We start from the raw sequence: 23,198 nt of genomic DNA, 5'->3' as shown, positions 1-23,198 counted from the left end.
GATAACTATTGCAGTCAACAAACGTAAGGACAGATCGTTATTGCAGTCAAAATACGTAAAACAGATAATTATTGTACAGTCAACAAACATGAGAACAGATAACTATTGCAGTCAACAAACGTAAGGACAGATCGTTATTGCAGTCAAAATACGTAAAACAGATAATTATTGTACAGTCAACAAACATGAGAACAGATAACTATTGCAGTCAACAAACGTAAGGACAGATCGTTATTGCAGTCAAAATACGTAAAACAGATAATTATTGCGAATGCAACAAACGTGAGAACAGATCATTATTCCCGTCAAAAAACGTTAAACAAATAAGTTTTGCAGATAATTTTTGCAGTCAAAAAACTTAAAACAGATAAATATAACTAGTGCAGCAAAAGTGAGAACAGATCATTATTGCAGTCAACAAACAGATAATTATTGCACAGTCAACAAACGCGAGAACAGACAATTATTAGAAAAAATAAGCCATTCTCCGTTAGATAGGAACAGTAGGGGTTGCTGAGACTGAGTCCGTAAATTCCGTGTCGCAAAGCCAAAGGACTTCACACGAGTGACTATGACGCGCCGTTTGATGCTTTATTTAAGTCGAGTTTTGGGGTAGAAACCGGCGCGGGGAAAGTACAGTTTGTTTGTTTGTTTGTTTGTTTGCTTAACGCCCAGTCCACCACGAAGGGTGATATCAGGGCGGTTTGTTTGTTTGTTTGCTTAACGCCCAGCCGACCACGAAGGGCCATATCAGGGCGGTGCTGCTTTGACATTTAACGTGCGCCACACACAAGACAGAAGTCGCAGCACAGGCTTCATGTCTCACCCAGTCACATTATTCTGACACCGGACCAACCAGTCCTAGCACTAACCCCATAATGCCAGACGCCAGGCCACTAGATTGCCAATTTTAAAGTCTTAGGTATAACCCGGCCGGGGTTCGAACCCACGACCTCCCGCTCACTGGGCGGACGCCTTACCACTAGGCCACCGTGTTGCGGTCTGAAGTACAGTATAGAAATGATGTGTGAGGCTTTCTTATTGGCTTAAAGTAGCATGTTTCATTGCACATGTGAGTGCAGTGATATTTGAGAGATCACCGGTGCACACGAAAGAGAAAGACAAACGGACAATACCACTACGGTGCTATCTTTCTGACGGAGGCCGGCTTATTTCACAGCAAATTAACGTGCGAACCGATCATTATTTCACAGTGACCATGTTTCACCTTCAAAGGGCAGTGTTTATCTCACCAACATGTTTCTATTGTACACACAAAAAGCTTCGCATTTGAATTCATCAACATATAAAAGCTCTTACGTCCCTTTGTTTCTCAGATTTGAAAATGGCGCTATGCCTAATAAGATTAAGATCGTCAACAATTTGTTAAAGGACTGATGTTTGCAGTAAATCTGATTTTCTTTTTCTGACGAGATAAGACGTCAGTCTACTTAAAGTCGTTATCCATTGTGCCACAAAAAGAATTGCTGGTGAAGTTCAGAACCTCCACTGTGTCATACTCTATGACGCAATGTTTCACAGTGGATCGACTACTTCGTCATTTTGGACAGCAATGTGTGCTTGGTTAATGTAAATATGTTGCAGGGGAGCATCTTTGTCACATTGTCGGGGACCCACACATCCGGGCAGAGAAAGGGAGAATGTACGTTCTGGCTCACCGATTCCGACAGACCCTAAATATTAACGCAAAATAGGCTTCTGGACTAAACTTTTACTAAAATGAAACATGCGACAAAATCAGAAAAATACTGCATAAATCCATACAAAAAAAATACAGTAAAGTAAGGTTGTTTTGAACCAATCCCGGGTCTGTCGGAATCAGTAACCCAGAACGTACATTCTCCCTTTCTCTCATACAACGCTAAATTTAGTTTCCATTGAAATATTAATCCAATCTGCCCGTCGTCGGCAACACTACCGTATTGATCTGGTAAAGACAAACACTGAGCCAGCGTGTGTTTTGCGAGGCCTGCAAGCTAGTCTTCTATATTCCTCCAATGGCAAGACAAGATTAAATTATGTGATAGCAACAGTTACGTCACGTCCGCCCACCACTTGGTGTTGATAGTAACATAGCCTGGTGATTTTGTCATTTCATTCCGGAGTCGCCAACCGCGCAGTTGTGTTTTCTGTGAGAGAAGTGTTTTTACTGTCACTATATTTGCTAAATATTTATGTCTCAAGATAGCATTTCTGAAGAATTAGAGAGAGAACTTCTTCCTCAAGATATGGATCAACAAAGCAGATGGAGTGTAGAACAACTTGGTATCATTGAGGAGCATATATTTCATCATAATAATTATGTTGATGTATTGAATAGAATGAAAAGAGAAGGGCCATCAGAAAGTAGGAAACTACCTAGATTTCTCTCCCAACCAAAAAGAAAACTGACATCTCTGTATGGGGAGCAGGTGAAAAAACGAAAGGTTATGTCACCAGAAGAACTCCATCAATACTTGCAGTCAAAAGAGGTTGATGTGAGTAAGACAGTTAGGAAAGAAGTTTTCTTTTTTTCCTCAGAGAAAATAGGGTCATCAGATGCTGCTATTGAAAAGCTGAAGGAAGGATACAGGCAGATTCAAAGACAGGAGGCCACCAGTATGTGTTTTAACCTTCAGTATGGTTCTCTTCTGGATGCATCTTTCAAATTCTTTCAGGAAGAAAAGGAACGAGGAATTCACAAAAACAAGTGGGAAGAGTGGTTGCAGGCAAACATTGGCATCTCACCAGCTTATTCACGCAAACTGAGAGAGATTGCTCGTTTGCTGAAACCATACTTTAGCAGGTTTTCTACAGTTGGTCTGTCTTTCATTGAAATCTACTCTCTGAGAAAAGATTTGAAGACAATGTTTGAAAGTAATGAGGAGATCAGAAAATATTGGACTTCTCCCATGCAAGAACCACTACAACTCCAAACACGATCCTCTCAGGTAGAAAACACTCAGTTGTGAGAAGTCAGTCACGGTTGAGTAGAGCGCTCCAGCCTGGAGCGCCAGGTCTTTGTATTGCCTGCTATTGATGTTTCTTCCAACCCGTCACTACACTCAGTTGTGAGAAGTCAGTCACGGTTGAGTAGAGCGCTCCAGCCTGGAGCGCCAGGTCTTTGTATTGCCTGCTATTGATGTTTCTTCCAACCCGTCACTACACTCAGTTGTGAGAAGTCAGTCACGGTTGAGCAGAGCGCTCCAGCCTGGAGCGCCAGGTCTTTGTATTGCCTGCTATTGATGTTTCTTCCAACCCGTCAAACAACTTCTAAAGGCTGCCTTTTCAGGCGGCCGCCGAGTGCACTTTATGCAAATGACTTGTTTATTGATTCAAGCTTTGACAAGTGTACTTGGTGGCTGCTTTGAAACTCAACAAAGCCTAGTACTCCCCTTTCACAAACACTTCCCAAACGCAAGCAACTTCCTTTTCCCCGCTGCAGTCAGAACAAAGCTGTCATAGCGGGTTTTCCCGATTGACAAAAATTCTTATTACACACTCAGACTATTTGGAGCCGCGTTTATTCTCCAGTGCCCAATTGCATAAGAATATTCTGGTGATGAATAAACGCGCTTTGTGTCATTAGCATCTAAAGATTTCTTGTTTACAATAGTTGTGTTGATCTGATGAAGCGCGGAACTGATCTTAGGGTTGTCATGGTGAAACACTCGCTTCTGAAACAGTGCTTCCTTGTAGTTATCATGCGATATGCTCGACTTTACAACCTGTTTGCTTACACCCTTTGCTTTTTTAACCACCCCTTTCTCACTTGCAACACTGTACATCTTTGCACGCAATCCAACATACTCCTTAATTATCTTCCCATTCATTTCATCTTTCATCTTTCCAATAACCTTCTTGTTAACATTTGAGTGCAATGGTGATTCTTTAGGGTAGTCGCAAGTGTCATAAAAAGAATCTTTTCCTTTTACTGCAGGACTTTCAGCTTCTAGATCTTTGTAAATGTCATCCGCTGGAATGTCAAGTAAGAATGAATCTGTGTCTGTGTAAAGTACTCTCGATTTGGGATATCTTGGTTTCAAATAATCATACAAAAACTCAAGCATCAACAGTTTTGACAACTCTAGCACAGTAAAGCCTATGAATACTGGTTTGTCAAGCTTGACTACAAGTTTTTTCATTAAGATACCATACAGCTGTTCATGAAAGTATTTAAAGTCTTGATACTGTGGTTTGGATGTCAGCTTGATGGCCTCATTTTCTCTTGTAACAAGTCTAACATCCTTTCTCTTGTGTGGGTTTTCCATTGTCTTACCAAAGCAACTGTTGTTCATCAGTTTAAAAAAGTCTTTCTCTGATGCATCAGCGGCTTTGGTTCTCAGTTCTGTGTTTTTCATGATGTAAGGTTTCATAAACTGTTCTTGATCAAATAAAATTATACGATGAACAGCCTTCAAAATTAATCCATGTCTAATGTAAAACTGTAACAGTCTGTAGTGACACACATACTTCTTTTTGTGAAACAGATTGGGCACCAGCTTTGGAGGTTCTCTTGGGTTTACTTTTAACCTCTCAGCAGCTAAAGGATAATCATTATGTAGATCATGAAGTGATAGTGGATAGTCTAAGTCAACTTCTAGTATCCATCCCTTTCGACTGTCTGGGCCTGCTTTTAATATTGTCAGCACAACACATTGTGAAAATGGTCCTGAATAGATCTTAAAGTTCCGAAGTGGAAGCGTCTGACACATTGCCCAACCATACAAATTGTTTGCATCTAGATACATGATGTAATTAGAAGGTTTCATAGGATCAAAGTCGTCCAAGTATTTGTTGTTGGCTTTGCAGTAATTGTGTGAAGCCATACTGATTCCTCCACGTAGTCCATTTTCAATCATCTGAAGTGTAGGTAGATCTGATAGCAAGTCAATCTTTACTCCTGTAAATCTAAGAAATGCATCCCAGCTCATGCCTGGTGCAGATATGTAATGTGAAGGATCTAGATTGTAGTGCTTCATACATGTTCTTCTGTAATTCTCAAATATATCTGCAAGTAAACAAACATCAGCCAACAAATATTGATCATGATAATCACCCATTGTATTACATCCTAATTTATTCCATGCAGTCTTAGCGTGTTCATAGTCTTCGTCACTTATACCTTTACCCTTCAGCCGTGAGAAGTAAGCATCCTTTGGTGGTAACTCATCTTCATCAAACCTCTCCCACGAATCCATGTATTCATATGGATAGACTCCCTTTCTAACTAAGTCACTGTCAAAGTACTTACATGTGATTGGGAAAGCAGTTAGTGATGAAGATAAAGACTCAAGTGTTCCCATCAGATGTTGAGCAGAATCGTAGAAGTATAAACTATTCAGAGTAAAGGCCATGTACTTTTCTGAAGACTGCGCAATGCATCTTGCTTTGTATTCATCAGTTACTGCCTGCATGATCAGATGTGAATCATAACCGCGCAAGTTATGGAAGAAGATTGGAAGCTTCCAAGTCTTAGGATCAAACTTTAATTGTAGATTACATTTGCTGTGTGCTGCTCCTCGGAACTGCCCACTTACATGATCATGATCTCTTACTATTGGATTGTCTGTGTTTGGTGTTAGACTTTGTTCGCATATCCAACACTGTGTGGTAGAGTTAAACTGTTCTTGGTCTTCAGGTTTCATAACAATGTCTGAAAGATTCAGTTGTTTGGAGCAGTCATTTCGCACTTGGTTCATTTGCTGTAAGAAGTTCTTTGCTGCATTAGGTCCTCTGTACAATTGCGGTTTAGAATGTTTACCATCTGAACTAACAACAATAAATGCATATGAACAGACTTGATGATTACTTAGAGTTACTGTTTTAGGTAGGTCTTTTGGTAAAGGTCCTTCATATGGCACAATGATAGATTCAAAGTCAGCATAAACAACATAAGGATTTTTCTGTAGTTTGCATACATTCTTAAAATACACTTTGCTGTCTGGCGGTGGTGTTGTTAACTTCACAACCGCATCATCAACGCTCTTACAATGTTGCTTGTGTATAAGTGCTGCATGAATTGATGGAATACGCAAGAGACATCGCCTACAAAAGTCTTGTTTACTATTGTGATTGCTTGTGCTCGCCATCAGTCTACTCATTGTACGAATCAAAGTGTAATGATATTTTACACCATCAGTCATTAGTAACATGTCAACATGGTTAGTATCACAATCACCAATCGTTGGTGAGTTCTTTGATATTCTGACTGGTTTCAGTTCATCTTCTTCATCCCACGTGTAAACATTTACGGTGATGGGTTTGTTTTGCTGTTCAAATTTGTCAATGCTTGTAATGCTGACAGGAAATTCAATACCAGTAAAGTTTAGTTTATTTCTGTATGCATGATAGTTAGACACTCTTTCTGCATTTTTCTTTACACTGTACAGTCTTGCCAGAACACACCACATAAAACATTTGTCATCATCATTCTTTATGTTCAGCACAGCACGTTTTTTGACAAGAGCAGGAGGTAAAGGTATGTAACTTCTACCTCTGATGGGGGCAAATTTACTTAGCTTCAATTCTATTTTTAGAATTTCACCTTCTGACCATCCGGATCCTTTCATCTTTGCATCCTCTGCAGCTTGCTCAAACCGTTTCATCATTTCATCTGCCCAGTTTCCATTCAATTCTGCCATAGAATTAAGTGCTAGTTGTCTGGTTGAAACATGAACTTCTAGCACCTCATCACTGACTGTTTTGTATTTTATTAAACTGACTATCTGCACTTTTACTGGAGGTTCAATCAATAAATTGTTTGGAATTTGTTCAATGGCGTCTTGCACACTGGACTGCACATTTTGAGGATCCGTTACTTGTAATTCAACGGTGTCAAATACTGTCGATAAAGATTCTAATACAGAGTTTTCCATCGCTGTGAGTTTGATTTTATAACTCAAAATAAAAATATAAATTAAAAAAATGAAGTTGCTTAGAATTCTTTCTCAGAGCTTCCATTTTTGTTAACACTATAAAATCTGAAATAAAAAATCATTTAACATTTGTACCACGTGGAACTAATTGTAATTCCTCTTTTACAAAGGCTCTTTGCGGTGCTGGTTCTCTCAAGTAATATATAGGTGGATTTGTCTCTACTACTCTCTTGATTTCATGAATGTCAATACTCCAGATTGGATCCGTTGCACGCTTCCTGCTGTCACCCTCAGCTTCACCGGGTGCATATAAATATCTGACTTTCTGATTGAAAGGTAGTAATGCCACTGGTGTTGTTGACTTTGGAGCAACAGGTATTGTTTTCTGTTTGATTGCATCAACTGGTCTTAACCCTGTAGCTTTAAATACCTCCAGATTCATTGCTCTAAGTACTGATGGTAATCTTTTGACCCATTCAGTGTTACGCAATTTACTTTCTGTGTCCAAAAATTCCTGATGGTACTGATATGAAAACAGTTTTTCTGCCAACTGTTTGTTAAAGCTCTCAACAATAGCCTGTGACCTGTGGTTTCCTGGAATACCTCTCTTCACTGTAACATGATGTTTTAACAGAAGCTGGTTGACAGCTCCTTTAAACTCCTTACCATCATCGCACTGAATCATTCTGGGATACTTTAGTGGTCCACGTCTGTAAATTTCTTGCAGGGCAACAGCTGTAGCTATAGCACTTTTCTCTGTCAACGGTTCAGCATCTTTGTATCTTGTTGCAACATCAACTACAGTCAGTGCATACTTATATTTCTTCCTTCTGACTGTGTCATGCGGTAAATAGAGCAGGTCTATTTGATGAGTGTCATTCGGTTTAATGTTAACAAAGTGTGGTCGTGTAATTTTTCTTGGTGCAGGTAAATAGATCTGCCAAACTGCCTGCTTTGACAACCATTTCTTTGCTATATCTTGAGAAACACCTGCTGCGTCACTGAGCTTGTCAATAGCAGTTCTTCCTTTCCAGTATCCTTTTGGGGAATAATATATTTTAGATAACAAAGCATCACTCATGGTTTTTTAAATGACAGAATATTAAGATTTGACAGCACGCGCAATAAAGTAAACAACAGCCATACCAATAACAATGAAAACAATCTCCCCCATTTTCTGCTCTTCTGAAGGCTGATAAAAGTCACCCAGTTTTGGAGGAGCACTTGTCTTCATTTTCTTTCCAGTTACAAGATAGTATTCTTGAATGGCTGCATCAACATTGGCAAAGGTTTTGTTTGCATGTCCTTGCTGCCTGAGTTTATCATTCATAAAGTCTAACTGCGCAATTCGTTTCTTCTCGTATTCATCCTGTGCTTTCGCCAGTTGTTCCATGGCTTTGTTGTGCCTTTCCCTCTCTTCACCATTTTGCAGTTTAGAAAACAAATAGTTGCTGCCAGAAAATGCAAGCGCATTTACAATCGCACCTCCCACCATCATAACCAAGCTAGCCATTTTATTGTCTTACATGTTTATATTTTCTGGAATAATTCCTTGCTTCACCAGGAAGTCTTTTGTTGCAAAGGAAGCTGTCACAACACCAATTAGTTTAGCACCGTCTTCGAAGTCTAACTTTCCCAAGTCGGCTGGTTTCATTCTGAGGAGACTTTTACCCAGCATTGTGTAACCTACACTCAAGCCTCCAATCACTGCAGCGTGATAAACTAGATTAACTATTGTCTTTTCAGAACTCATTTTTATGTTATCAAAATTAAAATATTAAAATTATTCCATATGAAATGAATCCACTGCAGGTACTACTGTGGGCTTTGTTATTGTTTGTACTGCTTTGTTTGTTGGTTTTGGTGTTTCTGGTTTTGGTGTTTCTGATTTTGGTCTTTCTGACACTTTATATTTGCCTTGCCAAAGTTTGTAAAGCAAGTATCCACCTCCTCCAACAACAGCTGCTACAGCTACTTTTCTGTATGATAGAAATGAAGATTTTAATTCTTGATCAGTTTGTGTGACCTTAGTCACTTCAGGAATGTTTGGTGTCTGCTCAACTTCAGACATAATGTTCTGCTTTGCCTTTTGATTTAACTTTTTTTGTCTGTTCCATTCGGCTAGTTTTTTTCCTGCTTCTACTCTACCAGGTTTCTTTGTCACTGTGTTCACTTCTGGTATTTTCGTCTGCTCCACTGTCTGCTTCAACTGATCTGTCATCTTTTTTATTCTGAAAATTAATGTGTTTGAAAGTAATTAATCCAGCAACAAATGGTACTAATAAAGCACCAAATCGATAATACAGGCCACAGGCAAGAGATTCGAGGGACTTGGAAACAACAGGGTCATGAGTTAGATCATGTGTTAAGTCTTCCTCCGAGTCGAGAGGTGTAAAATGTCCAAAAATCTTTGTGTACAAACCTATAACAGTCTGTCCAATACTTCTAACCATCTTAGAACCAAGCACTGATTCATACCGTCCATGATACTTTTCTATATCTTCTGAGGAAAGATGTTGTACTTCTTCCACAGTTAACTGCTGCCCAAGGTAGTGTTTTGTTTTTCCACAAACAGCAAGTGAATACAATCTTTCTTTTTTATCAGGTATAGTCCTACTGTCACAGATTTCAATATCTGTAGCAGTCTGCATCAGCAATTCATCACAGTTCATTTTATTTTGATGCAGAATAAAATTAAAATCTAGAAATTAAACTTGAGTAAGAACTTAGGTAGGAACTTAACAAGAACTTAGGTAGGAACTTGAGTAAGAACTTAGGTAGGAACTTAGTAAGAACTTGACAAGAACTTGACAAGAACTTAGTAAGAACTTGGGTAAGAACTTGAGTAAGAACTTAACAAGAACTTGAGTAAGAACTTGGTAAGAACTTGAGTAAGAACTTAGCAAGGATTTCTACAAACATACATACTGAACTGGTTGATCAGTTTTTAAAACCAGTTTCGAGTGCTTAGAAGATTTCAGATTATTCTTTATTCTTTCTCTCTCCTGTTTGTTTTCAATGACATCATTTTCTCGAAGACACTCTTCAAAACTGTCACGGTCCTTTGAATAGAACAATGTTATTGTTTTGAGTTGCTCTCTAAAGTCTTTCAGAACTGCATTGTATTTTTGTGTTAATATCCAAACTGATATTAATGCATGTCGTCCACTGAATGCAAGCTTTGCTAGTGCACTTTTCTTTCTAACAATGTCACGTTCTGCTGCACAGTCATCAATAATAAACAGTGTTGGCGTGTTCTGAAAAAGATCGAAATAATGCTCCAAGCAAACATTTAGACGATCAGAAGGATTTACAATAAATATATTTTGATCAGACCATATGAATTTTCTCTCCTTGTATGTTCTGTTATGCTTTATGGTTGGACAGAATATGACTATGTGTTCAAAGTGATTTATGTAAACAGTCTGTAATAAATCCAAAACATATCTTGTTTTACCGCAACCTGTTGCCCCACAAATCAAAGAACAGTGTGGATCTTTTGGAAGAAAATCTAGATACTTCATTTTAACACGTTCAATAAACAATATCCTGTAATCTGCTTTCAGAGATGTTTAACTGCGCATCTGACACAACAAACACGTAGATCTTAACTGATTTACTACTACTCCCTACTTCCTTTTCAATTTGTATTGTGATTCCTTCTGATCCGTTTTCAATTCGCCTTCCACTTCCATGCAGTTTGTTGTCGTCAGTTGTTCTGAGATCCAGCCATAACGCATATTTATTTGTTAAGAAATCTTCTACGCCAACACCGTGTAAATGTAGATCTTTAGCCACAAGATCAGATGTTGGGTCTTTCAATCTTCCTCCAGTAAAGTACTTTCTTGCTTCATCATAGTGTTGGTATGGCAGCATGCCAGATGCAAATATTTGGTTTGGCTGCCCTTCAATTGTGCAATATACTCTATTGATTAGTGGATTGTAAAACTTTTCTATTTGCCTTTCATATGAATCTTTTGGTTCCTCAAACAACATAAGTATTCCCTTCATTGACCTAGCTGGTGTATTCAAGTTAATGTTCCAGATTGGATCGGCCTGGCTTTTTGAAAGTGTACTGTGATTCAACACTCTTTCATAATAGATAGGCAGCTTAGAACTGTACTGATTTTCTATAAGTCTAGCCAGTTCAGGATGGTTTACAACATCAAACTCTAAAGAAATTCCAGACACCTTATACTTTGCTTCCGGGTCTTGTGAAAGCATAACACGATCATAACTATTGAAAGTCAGGTCGTATGACAGCCTGTCACGCAATGCTCCTTGATAGAAGGGAGGATGTGAATTTATGAGTTCAAAGTCAAGTGGAATACAAAATTTGTTTCCAAAAGCAACATTGACAGCGTTATCTTTTTTGTTATTGTCAGCTTTATCTCCTGCTCCTATTCTAACTTTTATCCCATTGTCTGACTGAATCCCTTGAAACACTCTGTTTTTCTTTTCATTGTCAGTCAACCAATTATCTGCATAAACTAAAAATACATCTGCATTATTCAATGACATCACTTCCCGCCCTTCCAGTTTGACAGTAATCTTCCTCACAATTGCTCTTCCTACATTATAAGCCAAAGTCCTATTTTCATCTGAGCCAGATTCTAATTCTAATTTGAATGATAGTCTTACAGTGCCTGGTACAATAACATCGTTCTTACCTAGATTAGGAAACCTAACAGTAAGTATTTCATTCTGATCAATAGTAGAAGGATTATTTGTAACTATAACTGTTTGCCTTATTCCTTTTACCCCGAGAGGTTCTTTCAGCCTTCTGTAAGGATCAAGAACAGAACCGAACGATTGTGCCATCTTTTTTTATTTTCAAAATAAAAAATAAGTTACAAATGGCAGAAGGTGGATTTGAAGATTTATTTGAGCCAGCGGACGACATGAGCGAAGCAATCCCTTTGGTTCCCTACCATCATTCACTGCATTATGAGGTGGCACGACATGAACTTCTGGAAGGTAAAGTTAGAGATTTCTACAAAAGTTTAGGAGAAGAACCTGATGTTTTAGATCCAAACCAGTTCAAAATGGAAGCAAATCATTTATATACAACTAGCGATAAAGGAGAAAAAGTCCAACTTACATATAAATCTAATCCTGCTAAGTTTCTATCAAAAGTTTCACTAAAACAAAAACTTACTGCTAATCGACTTAGGCAATTAGATATTGTGCCTAGCACACGGTCATCATCTTCCCATGTTGTTTCCTTACTTCAACAAGCAGAACTAGGACTACCAACTGCTACTCAAATAGAATCTGTTCCATTGCAAGATCTTAATAAACTTGCAGAAGAGGCTGATCAACTTATACAAGAGATAGAGACTTCTTTTTCTGAGGAAACTTCACTGAAGACTCCACATGAACTATTACCTATGAGAGAAATAGAAGCCCTTAATCAATCACTACAAACCATCAGAGGTGAAATAGCAAATAATCTGTCAAAACTAGGTCAGCTGGATGAAGATATAAACAAAGAGAAACAAAAACTTGCTGATGCTGATGATTTGAACCTAGAACAAGAAGTAAAAAACAGAATTTCTAAGCGTTTAAAAGATTTGCAGGAGGAGAAAGCCATAAGGTTAGAAGTTCTAAGTAACAATAGAGAACAACTGAGAACACAGGTCAGCAGAATAAAAAATACAATTCAAAGAATCCTTTACGAAGACACAACTCTTGCTGAAAGAATTAGAACGCTTTTCAGAGAGCAGGGAATCACAATAGCTAGTATACTAACTGCGTTAGGATTTGCAATAAGCACATTAGTGTTAACACTCACAGGTGGCACTGTCACACCTCCACCTCCACCTTCACCTTCATCTCCATCTGATCCGGGATGGGTAAAGAAACAACTCAAACACATTGCAGAACTATTAAAGAAACTAGCAGCAAAAGCTTTGGATGCACTTCCAGGAATCATTGGTTCAATTGTTAGCTGGCTGTTATCTTTTGCAGGTAAAGTTGTTGGTTTCATGGCTGAACATCTCTGGACTCTAATAGTTTTAATTGCAGGTGTTCTGCTAACGAGAATAAAGCAAAAGTAAGCCTACACCCACTCCACCAATTACTAGAGCAGTCTTCTGCGATTCATGATCATCACTAATACTAACAGCTTGATCATCCCTAGTGACAGAATGATCTTCACCTGCAGCGTGATCTTCACTTGTCACGCTTTGTTTCTGTTCATTGTGATATGGCTGTAACATCGTTCTGATTTCTGAATTCAGTTCTTCACCCTTTCCAAGCGGCTGGGTGTCACTAGCAATAATGATTTCATTGTTATAATTTGTTATTGTTCCAATCTGCAGCTGGAGATCAGAAGGTAACATGTAAAGGCCGTTACCAACAGCAAAGTCAACTTTTGATCTTGCATAACGGAGAGAGTCTTGATACCTTTTGATGCTGGAAGGCAGATCAACTGCAGAGTTTATGACATCTTCTAAATTTGATAACAACTGTTTCTGTGCACCAAACCCTGTGCTTGTTCTCATTATGTTTGATCGTGTCTGTGCCTGCGAGCCTAGCAAGCACCACGCATATGTTCGGATAGATTCATTGATCCTTTCAACACCTGATCCAGTGAAACCTTTGCCGGTGTCTAATATAAAAGTAGTCCATGCATTGTGGTGCTGTTGTTCTATTGATCCTAACTGTACCTGCACATTTGAAGAAAAAGATGTATGACCTGGCCAGTAATCAAAATTATACCTCCTGTGGACACCCCATAAATATAGTGTTCCCATGCCATGGTTTTTGTCTTGCTTTTGCCTAAAGTCGGTCTTAAAATCTATATTGAATTCATTGCAGAGACGCTCATACACTTTCATGTTTATCCTATTGTTGAATGGGTTCCAGCTCTTTTCATGCGGCATTGGTGCCTGAAGTTCAGACAAGATTCTCCTGCACTGATAGTAAACGTGAAATGTGTACACACACTTTGTCAGTAAGTTTGAATTATTCATGTGGTCTGCATAGGACACTCCACATCCTGTGGTTGCACAGAATATTGCAAAGTTTAACTGATTCTGATAGAACTGAATTGGGTGAGAGTTCCACATCTTTGGAACACTATCATTTTTGATTGGGGGATTTAGGTAAGAATGGAATGGGTCAGGCACTTTAACGCGAATGGATTCTGTTTCTGTTACAGCAAAGTCCAACTCATGGAAAGAAATAGTCTTTGGATTGTAATATGGTCCAGTTTTGTATTTAACGTCTTTGTTGAATTTATACTGAATCATTTTTGTTGTTGAATAAAAAATGTTTATCACACTAACAAATGTGAAGACTGGTGTGCCAGTTAAACTTGCAAACCCTATCAACAATCAAAATGGAGGAATGAAAGTTGCACTGCATGAAATTATGTACAAGGTTACTTGGTATAATATCAGTAAAAAAAAGAATAACAACTGGGTTAGAATTAATGGTAAAACACATTCTGTAGAAGATGGTTACTATGACTTCTGCACTTTAGAGAAAGAATTGTTTGCTCCAGTAGGTATTACAGCGAGTTTAAATCATGCAAGTCTCATTGCTACTCTTACTATGCCCAAAACTAGAGAAGTAAACAGATCATTTGAGTTTCCAACCAAACTCCTTGATATGCTTGGAATTACAAATATATACAAGGGAACACGTCCCATTGACATGGATGTTAACAGTGTACTGTTTGTTCACATGAGAGAGCTTAACACATCCTATAATCTGTTTAATGATCAGCGTTCTGATCTGCTTAGGATTCTTCCACCGAGTGATGCCTCTTTTTGTAAAATGCACGTGCCAACATTTAAGACACTGCAGTTCAAGGACTTGGAGGAAGGGTGTCATGAATTCCTACACATTGATCTGAAAAATCAAAGTGGACAACCAGTTGATTGTTTGTTTAACATTACATTGGAAATAGTTCCATAAAATATTGAGTATTAAAATGTCGAGTGGACCTACAATAGTTTATCCTGTTGCATGTTCAACTATAGAGTTGAAAGATTTAGCAGACGCTATCGACTTTGAGAGCAATGCTGAAGTTGGTGCAGTGTATGCATTCGAGTTTACAGACACTGGTCATTACAAGAGAAAGGAAATCGACGATGAAAAGAAACCAAGATTCCTCAAACTAGGTCAAATCCGTGATGTTAATGTACCTGATCCAATTGTCGATGACATATACTACATGTGGAAACATCAGAATAAAAAATGGGTACTTAGTCCTGTTATCAAAAAGATTGACTGGGAAATGAAGTTTGAATTTGTGAGTCCATACACTCTTGTTGGAAAAGACGACACATTCCGTAAGTCAATCAATGCTAAACCACTAATTGTTAGCCTTGTTCCTGCGTTTAACAGCAGGGGAGAAGTTGCAGTTAAACCTTTCCATAAGAACAACTATCTCATTCACAGAAAACAAAGTGTTGAAAAGGACGCTGACACCATTGTCGATTTTATACCCAAGCTTCCAATAGGGCAGAATGCAACTATGATATTTGATATAGTTGTCAGGAAAAGGGAAGAAACCACAAACACTGTTCTAATGAGAGGAATAAATCTCAACTGGAGACCATTAAATGTTGAAGAAGTCAGAGTATTTATTGCTGTTCAAAAGGATTCTAACACAATAAAAAAACAGACGTCAAACCAAAATGTTGTTGTTAACGCAGATATAAATAATTTAACAGAAATAAGAAGTATTAATCTTACTTATCTTGATTTGATTGCTTTCTACTATACAGATAAGGTGTTAAGCAATGAACAGCTTCAAAGCTTAGCAGAAACACTGGCCAGTGAGAATTAAGATAAATATTTTATATTTTGCATTAAAAAGATGACTAGCAGTGTGAAGCTTTATCCTAATATTGATGAAAGTGCAGCAGAAAGTCAACAATTCAGACTGGCACACATTAGTAATATACAAAAACAACTAGAAGATGAATTAGAAAAATATTCTCGCGCTAGACGTAAGTACTCAACAACTTACAACAGCCTTTCTAATGCCAGCACTGGTTCTACTATCCTTGCATCAGCTGCAGGTGTAACGGGAACAATTCTGTTAGCTACCGGAGTAGGGACTCCAGTTTCTCTAATCCTAGGTGGTGTCGCAGCAGCAGTTGGTGGTTTATCATTTATAGCATCAGCTATAATGAAAAAAATTGTGAAAAAGCTTGAAAAACACGAATCCATTTCCACTCTTGCATCATCAAAATTGTCTAGCCTAAAACTGTCTATCAGTAAAGCACTTGAAGATTCAAAAGTTTCTGACGAAGAATTCAAACAGATACAAACAGACTTTGATGACTACAAAAGTAAGAAAGCAAGTATTCAAACAAAAACACGAGCTGAATATAACAAGCCAATCGATATAGAAGATCTGAAAAAGCAGTTTTTAAAAAAGGGGATTCAAATAGGACGGGAAGAAAAAGTAAAAATAGAATCACTTGTAAAGAGTTAACTATTCGTTTAGACAGTCACATTGCATGTATCAGATATAATTCTAACAGTGAAAGAACATATGAAGTAAAGTTTGTAAATGAGAGAGCGTATTGAGCTTAAGAATGTTGTATAAGAGAAAGGGAGAATGTACGTTCTGGGTTACTGATTCCGACAGACCCGGCATTGGTTCAAAACAACCTTACTTTACTGTATTTTTTTTGTATGGATTTATGCAGTATTTTTCTGATTTTGTCGCATGTTTCATTTTAGTAAAAGTTTAGTCCAGAAGCCTATTTTGCGTTAATATTTAGGGTCTGTCGGAATCGGTGAGCCAGAACGTACATTCTCCCTTTCTCTCGGGCATTTGGCAAAGCCAGGGCCACCATCGCTCTGCCATGCCGTTTCACTGCTTCCAGGTCTGTATCTGCCTGTCTTTGTCTGTCTCTATCTCTTGTGTTCTGTCTTTCTCTGTCTGTCTGCCTACCTGTCTGTCTTTCTGCCTACCTAGGGGAAGGGCTCCTAATATGGACCACTTTTTGTTTCATGCTAATAACTAGCTTGTTTTCTTACGAAGAAGTTTCATTTTGTGTTCGGTAGTCCTTCTCTCTTAGGTTAACGGTTAGGCCTAATTAGAGTGAAATAGCTTTGATAGACATTCAGCAAAAATTAAATACAGAAAAAATCACAAAGGGTCCATATTAGGAGCCTAGGTGCCTAATATGGACCAGTGAAGCGGTTTTCACGAATCACTGTAAAAAGCTCCTTATACTTCAAAATAACATGATACAACTTATTGTACAAGTCAGACTAATTAAAATATGCTTTAGATTTAGCTGTTTCGGGTTGATGAGAGCATTATTTGAAGCACACCAGGAAACTAAAGAAGCTTATCAAAAACAGAGTGAAAATAAGTGAAATTATCAACTTCCACGAAAAGAAGACTTTTTGTTATTCTTTTTTTAAATCACGAGGGCTAGTTATAGGTTATTTCCGGCAAGCTTCTTAATGAATTAATGAAAATAGCCTTTAGCTTTTTTTTCTTCGATTTGTTGAAGGTGGTCCATATTAGGGGACTCGCACATACTTTGAGATTTTGCTATTATTTTCTGTTTGCAGTAGAAACTCGGGGTCAAACCTGCTAACATGTAACACATACGGTCTTAGCTGTCATATATAGCAATTTTTGAGCGATAAAAGCTTTGGCTGTGGGCAGAAACGAGTCCGTTTTAGGCGGCAAATTTAGAGTGAACGCTGCCAAAAGTGAAAAAAAAGAGAAAAAGCCTAACGGTTTTGAGATTTGTGTTTCTGCAACTGTTTTGACATGTGCAAGTTATCCAGAGAGGGTGAATACAGCGAATAAAACTTTTTTGAGCGCTCTAGCGCCGTTAGTTTGTCAGAACAGGAGGTGGTCCATATCAGGAGCCTGTCCATATTAGGAGCCCTTCCCCTGTCTGTCTGTCTGTCGAGTCTGTTCGTCTATATGTCCCAAGCTCTCTCTGTCTTTCTCTCTCTGTCACTCTCTCTGTCACTTTCTTTGTCACTCTCTCTGTGTCTGTCTGTCTGTCTGTCTGTCTGTCTGTCTGTCTGTCTGTCTGTCTGTCTCTCTCTCTCTCTCTCTCTCTCTCTCTCTCTCTCTCTCTCTCTCTCTATGAATTTTGCTTTATGAATTACAAAAATGTTCTTTATTACATGTATTATGTGGAATTTATGTTGCGATTTTCCATCATCATCAACATCATCATCATGATTATCATCATCAATCATCATCATCATCATCATCATCATCATCATCATCATCATCTTCATCTTCATCATCTTCATCATTTACACCATATAATCATTGTAAGCATTAGTGTAAACGTTGGTATTGTGTGAATTTTACCGTCGATCACTTTACATGTGCAACCTCAATTAACATGTTGCATGTTTCGCTTTTGCTTTGTATGTTGCTTACTTTGTCATTTTGTTGTTTGTGTTTATTTGCTTGTTTGCTTATTTGTCGATTGTTTGCTGGGTCGTTCGTTTAATGTGTTTATTTGTCATGTTGCTTTACTTGTTTATCATTTATTAGACATTTGCATTAGAAGTAAGGACCGGTTGTAAGAAAAGGCGTCGCCTTAAACCTCTATCCTTGAAAAAGACATCATCATCATCATCATCATCATCAATCATCAATATCATCATCATCATCCTCTCTCTCTCTCTCTCTCTCTCTCTCTCTCTCTCTCTCTCTCTCTCTCTCTCTCTCTCTCTCTCTCTCTCTCTCTCTCTCTCTCTCACACACACATAGATCCCGCCACACACACACACACACACACACACACACACACACACACGCACATGCACCGTTAGGACAAAACCAAACTTGCAATGAGTGGAATTCTTTATTTCGAGCAAGTTTTATGCAATCAAAAAGTGTTCCTACTGGACCTATCAACGATTGTTTAGAATCGAACAGGTCTAAATTATTCTGAAAAACTCTTTTAGGCATTATACTTGCTTTATCAGTCAGCTTTCCAGGACGTTTAACGCTGGCATTACTGTAGAAAAAAACCCCAATAATCTGTAACTGAATCAGCCTGTTCATGCATCTCTTTATTTTTATTCTGAGAATACTAAAAAATGATGCTCCGCTTAGAGCACTGTTGAATCAGCGATTTGTGTTTTTGACACAAATTAGAATATAAACAATGGAAACATTTACTCAACTAACCCACAGATGACTACGCATACCTTTAGTGTTGCCGGCCATACGATTTTTTTGTTTTGGTTGCGTTTTGTCAGTTCGAATCTCCCGCCAAAATGCAATCCACATTTTACGTGATCACGTTCTTAGACTAAAGGCTGTTTGGGGTATGCCAAAATGGAACCAAATACTACGTTTTACAATTTTCTGACGTAATCAAACACAATTTCTAAACGTAAACTACTCCAGATAGAATGACTTCGCATTCCTGCCCGTACAATGATGAAAACTAATTCGTTAAAAAAATTGCAATGTTCGACCACTTGCAAGAAGGCCAAAGAAACTTGGTATAATTTCAATTGGATAGATGCACGAGGCATGACTGAAAGCCCTAGGGCATCCGTGTATCTGAAAGTGACAAGCACAGTGTCTTGAATTGTCATTAATAATTACAATCTTATGTACATTGTGTCGTATCTGTTTGTCGTCTAGGACGTGTTGGGCTGGGATAAACCTTTTTTTTTTTAACGCGCCTGAATCACTTTACTTTAGCGTCTTGTCATGAATAATCATTTCTAAGCTCTCAGAATGGTTGTGCGTGATGTGATGGGCACGTACAATGCTATTGGTTATAAATCTGTTTCTCTTCTTGGGCGCGTTGTCATTGAACTTACTGTAAAAAGAAACTGCACCCCCAATCAGTCTGCTAAACTTTGAGATCACAGAAGTGTGATGGGTATTGAACATATTGTCTAAACTTCTACATGTAGTTATCCTGTTGTCCTGGTCACTTGATTCTGATGATGAGACCGGGTATGTCCCATCACTTCAAACCTGCTGCAGGAAAACCCAAAGTTGTTGTCTTTCTCGTGGTGGTCGTTGGTTTTTACGTTGCAGGCAACTCCAAAGTTGTGGTCTTTATTGTGGTGGTCGTTGGCTTTTGTGTTGACGGAAACCCAAAGTTGTGGTCTTCATCGCGGTGGTCGTTGGTTTTTGCGTTGCAGGAAAACCCAAAGTTGTGGTCTTTATCGCGGTGGTCGTTGGTTTTTGCGTTGCAGGAAAACCCAAAGTTGTGGTTGGTTTGCGAGTGGTTGTATCTCCAGGGTACGGAGATGTAAAAATAAGTTTCGCGAATGTCCGCGGTCGTGTGGTGGTAGTGGTTGCTCTGGTAGTTGTAGTGGTCGTGTCCTTCCATGTGTATGGCCTGGTGGTGGTGGTGGTCGTTGTGGTTGTCGTCGTTGGGGGTTGAGTGGTCGTAAAGCTATACTTGGGATGTAGTCTGAAACAATACAATACAATACAATACAATACAATGCAATGCAATGCAATACAATACAATGCAACACAATACAATACAACAAAACATCACATAACATAAAATAACATCTCAATGTATAATATAATACAATGCATTACACTTAAATACAACCTTAAGAACAACGCCTCCCATCTTTTCAGCAGCTGTTTTGCCCAGTGGGGAAGCGAGCTTCGGAAAGCGGCGCTGTCTTCTCTTCTGAGGTTACCAAGGTGAATACCACGCGTGTCTTTGTGACCTTTGACGTCCTTTCTGTGCTCTGCTTTACTCATCTCCTCTCCATTCCGACGTGTTGGTCTCTCTGCCTTCAGGATATGTCCACGCCTTCCTTTCCGCAGTGGCCTTGCTTCAGCGTGTGTTTTTTCATCATCGGTGTTTCCATGGTCAGGTTGTTGAGCGGAGAACAAAGGTCTTTCATGTTCCGGTGTTTCCCTGCGATGCTTGTTTCCGTGTCGAGGTTTCTGAGCTGCGTTCAGTCTGCTCGTACCCCTGATGGATTTACCACACGATGGTGCGATGGTGAGGGAATACACGAGGAAGATTGTCGCACACAATAATGTGACCTTCACTGCGAGACGAAAAGGGAAGACATGATTAGACGTTACAGAACTGAGGAGAATTGATGACCTGCTTAAACGTTATAGTAATTATACAAAGCAGTTATATAAAGACAGAATTCATCAAAAAGAACACAGAGAGAAGATGTGAAAAGAAATAAATAAAGTGTGTATCGAAAAACAAACACTGAACTTCATACTTTTTTTTACATTTAGTCAAGTTTTGACTAAATGTTTTAACATATAGGGGGAATCGAGACGAGGGTCGTGGTGTATGTGTGTGTGTGTGTGCGTGTGTGTGTGTAGAGCGATTCAGACTAAACTACTGGACCGATCTTTATGAAATTTTACATGAGAGTTTCTGGGAATTATATCCCCGGACGTTTTTTTTCTTTTTCGATAAACACATTTGATGACGTCATATCCGGCTTTTTGTAAAACTTGAGGCGGCACTGTCACACCCTCATTTTTCCATCAATTTGATTGAAATTTTGGCCAAGCAATCTTCGACAAAAGCCGGACTTCGGTATTGCATTTCAGCTTGGTGGCTTAAAAATTAATTAATGACTTTGGTCATTAACAATTTGAAAATTGTAAAAAAAAAACCATTTTTATAAAACGATCCAAATTTACGTTCATCTTATTCTTCATCATTTTCTGATTCCAAAAACATATACATATGTTATATTTGGATTAAAAACAAGCTCTGAAAATTAAAAATATAAAAATTATGATCAAAAGTAAATGTTCGAAATCAATTTAAAAACACTTTCATCTTATTCCTTGTCGGTTCCTGATTCCAAAAACATATAGATGTGATATGTTTGGATTAAAAACACGCTCAGAAAGTTAAAACGAAGAGAGGTACAGAAAAGCGTGCTATCCTTCTCAGCGCAACTACTACCCCGCTCTTCTTGTCAATTTCACTGCCTTTGCCATGAGCGGTGGACTGACGATGCTACGAGTATACGGTCTTGCTGAAAAATTGCATTGCGTTCAGTTTCATTCTGCGAGTTCGACAGCTTGACTAAATGTTGTATTTTCGCCTTACGCGACTTGTTTTTTTTTTTTAATGTGCGCTTAAAATGTTGACCATTCAAATTTGTTATAAACCAGGTGAAGTCGTAATCAAAATGAACAACATTTGATACCACAGCTTGTAGACGATACATCAAATTTGTGTTTTGATGGGATTAAAGAGGCATTTGAAAAAGTTATTTAAATATTGGACTAAAGTTTGCCATTTTGTCTGGATATAGCAAATAAATTGTTACAAAACACAAGTATTATGGTGAGGGAATAAGAGGAGATCAAGTACGGTATTTTTAACGCATCATCGAAGGATTGAGGTTTAATGCTATGCTTTTTCTTCCAACCTGTCCTTAGAGAGAGAGAGAGAGAGAGAGAGAGAGAGAGAGAGAGAGAGAGACAGAGACAGAGAGACAGAGAGAGACAGAGGCAGAGAGACAGACAGAGAGAGGGAGAGACAGAGAGAGGGAGAAAGAGAGAGAGAGAGAGAGAGAGAGAGAGAGAGAGAGAGAGAGAGAGAGAGAGAGCAAGGTTTCCTAAGAACATTTGTGAAGTTGTTTGTTTTCAGCTTTATTTTCTGTTGCTCAAAAAAGGATTAGAAAAACAAGAAGAGCAAACGCTCGATCGAGTCACTTTCGCAGTTCTGAATATTATATGAGGCATCAGATGGACAGGAAGAAATTGCTATTCACAACACAATGAGTCACGTTCACATAAAATTTGAGCCCGGTCACTTTTATAGTTTCCGAGAAAAGCCCAACGTTAAGTTGTGTGTTGCCGAACAGAAAAGGCTAGTTATCTCCCTTGTTTTTCTGATAACGTTCGTAAAAGGCTACAGATGTAAATACTTTGATGTAAAGAATAATCCTACAAAGTTTCAATCACATCCGATGAACTTTGTCAAAGATATAAAATGTCTAATTTTTCCTTTGACGCTGACCTGTGACCTTGAAAAAGGTCAAAGGTCAACGAAACCATCGTTAAAGTGTAGAGGTCATTGGAGGTCACGACTAAACAAAATATGAGCCCGATCGCTTTGATAGTTTCCGAGAAAAGTCCAACGTTAAGGTGGTGTCTACGGACGGCCGGCCGGACGGCCGGCCGGACAGACTAACACTGACCGATTACATAGAGTCACTTTTTATCAAGTGACTCAAAAAGGTTTAAAAAGCACACAGCAACAATCAGATACTGAAAAGAAGGGCAGAATATTCAGAGTACGTTCACAATCGAAAATATTTACTCAGCAAAAATTAATGACAGAGCAACACAGAGAAAACGAGCGAGTGACAGAT

The 23,198-nt window shown here is 38.5% G+C and overlaps 1 long non-coding RNA gene across 1 annotated transcript in view; it reads right to left on the bottom strand.

Moving 5' to 3' along the window:
• Positions 1 to 18,681: 18,681 nt before the first annotated feature.
• LOC138967398 (uncharacterized) overlaps positions 18,682 to 23,198 on the bottom strand; it is a 5,069-nt gene continuing 552 nt past the window's right edge. The window contains exons 2-3 of the long non-coding RNA XR_011455942.1: positions 20,432 to 20,885; positions 18,682 to 20,281 (exon numbers count right to left, since the gene is read on the bottom strand). This is a non-coding gene — a long non-coding RNA (uncharacterized lncRNA). The remainder of the gene's footprint in view (positions 20,282 to 20,431; positions 20,886 to 23,198) is intronic.

Source organism: Littorina saxatilis, linkage group LG5 (genome assembly GCF_037325665.1).
Source record: "Littorina saxatilis isolate snail1 linkage group LG5, US_GU_Lsax_2.0, whole genome shotgun sequence".
NCBI classification, from domain to species: domain Eukaryota; kingdom Metazoa; phylum Mollusca; class Gastropoda; order Littorinimorpha; family Littorinidae; genus Littorina; species Littorina saxatilis.
Note: the sequence above shows the minus strand (reverse complement) of the source record. Positions and strands in the feature narration are given on the sequence as shown.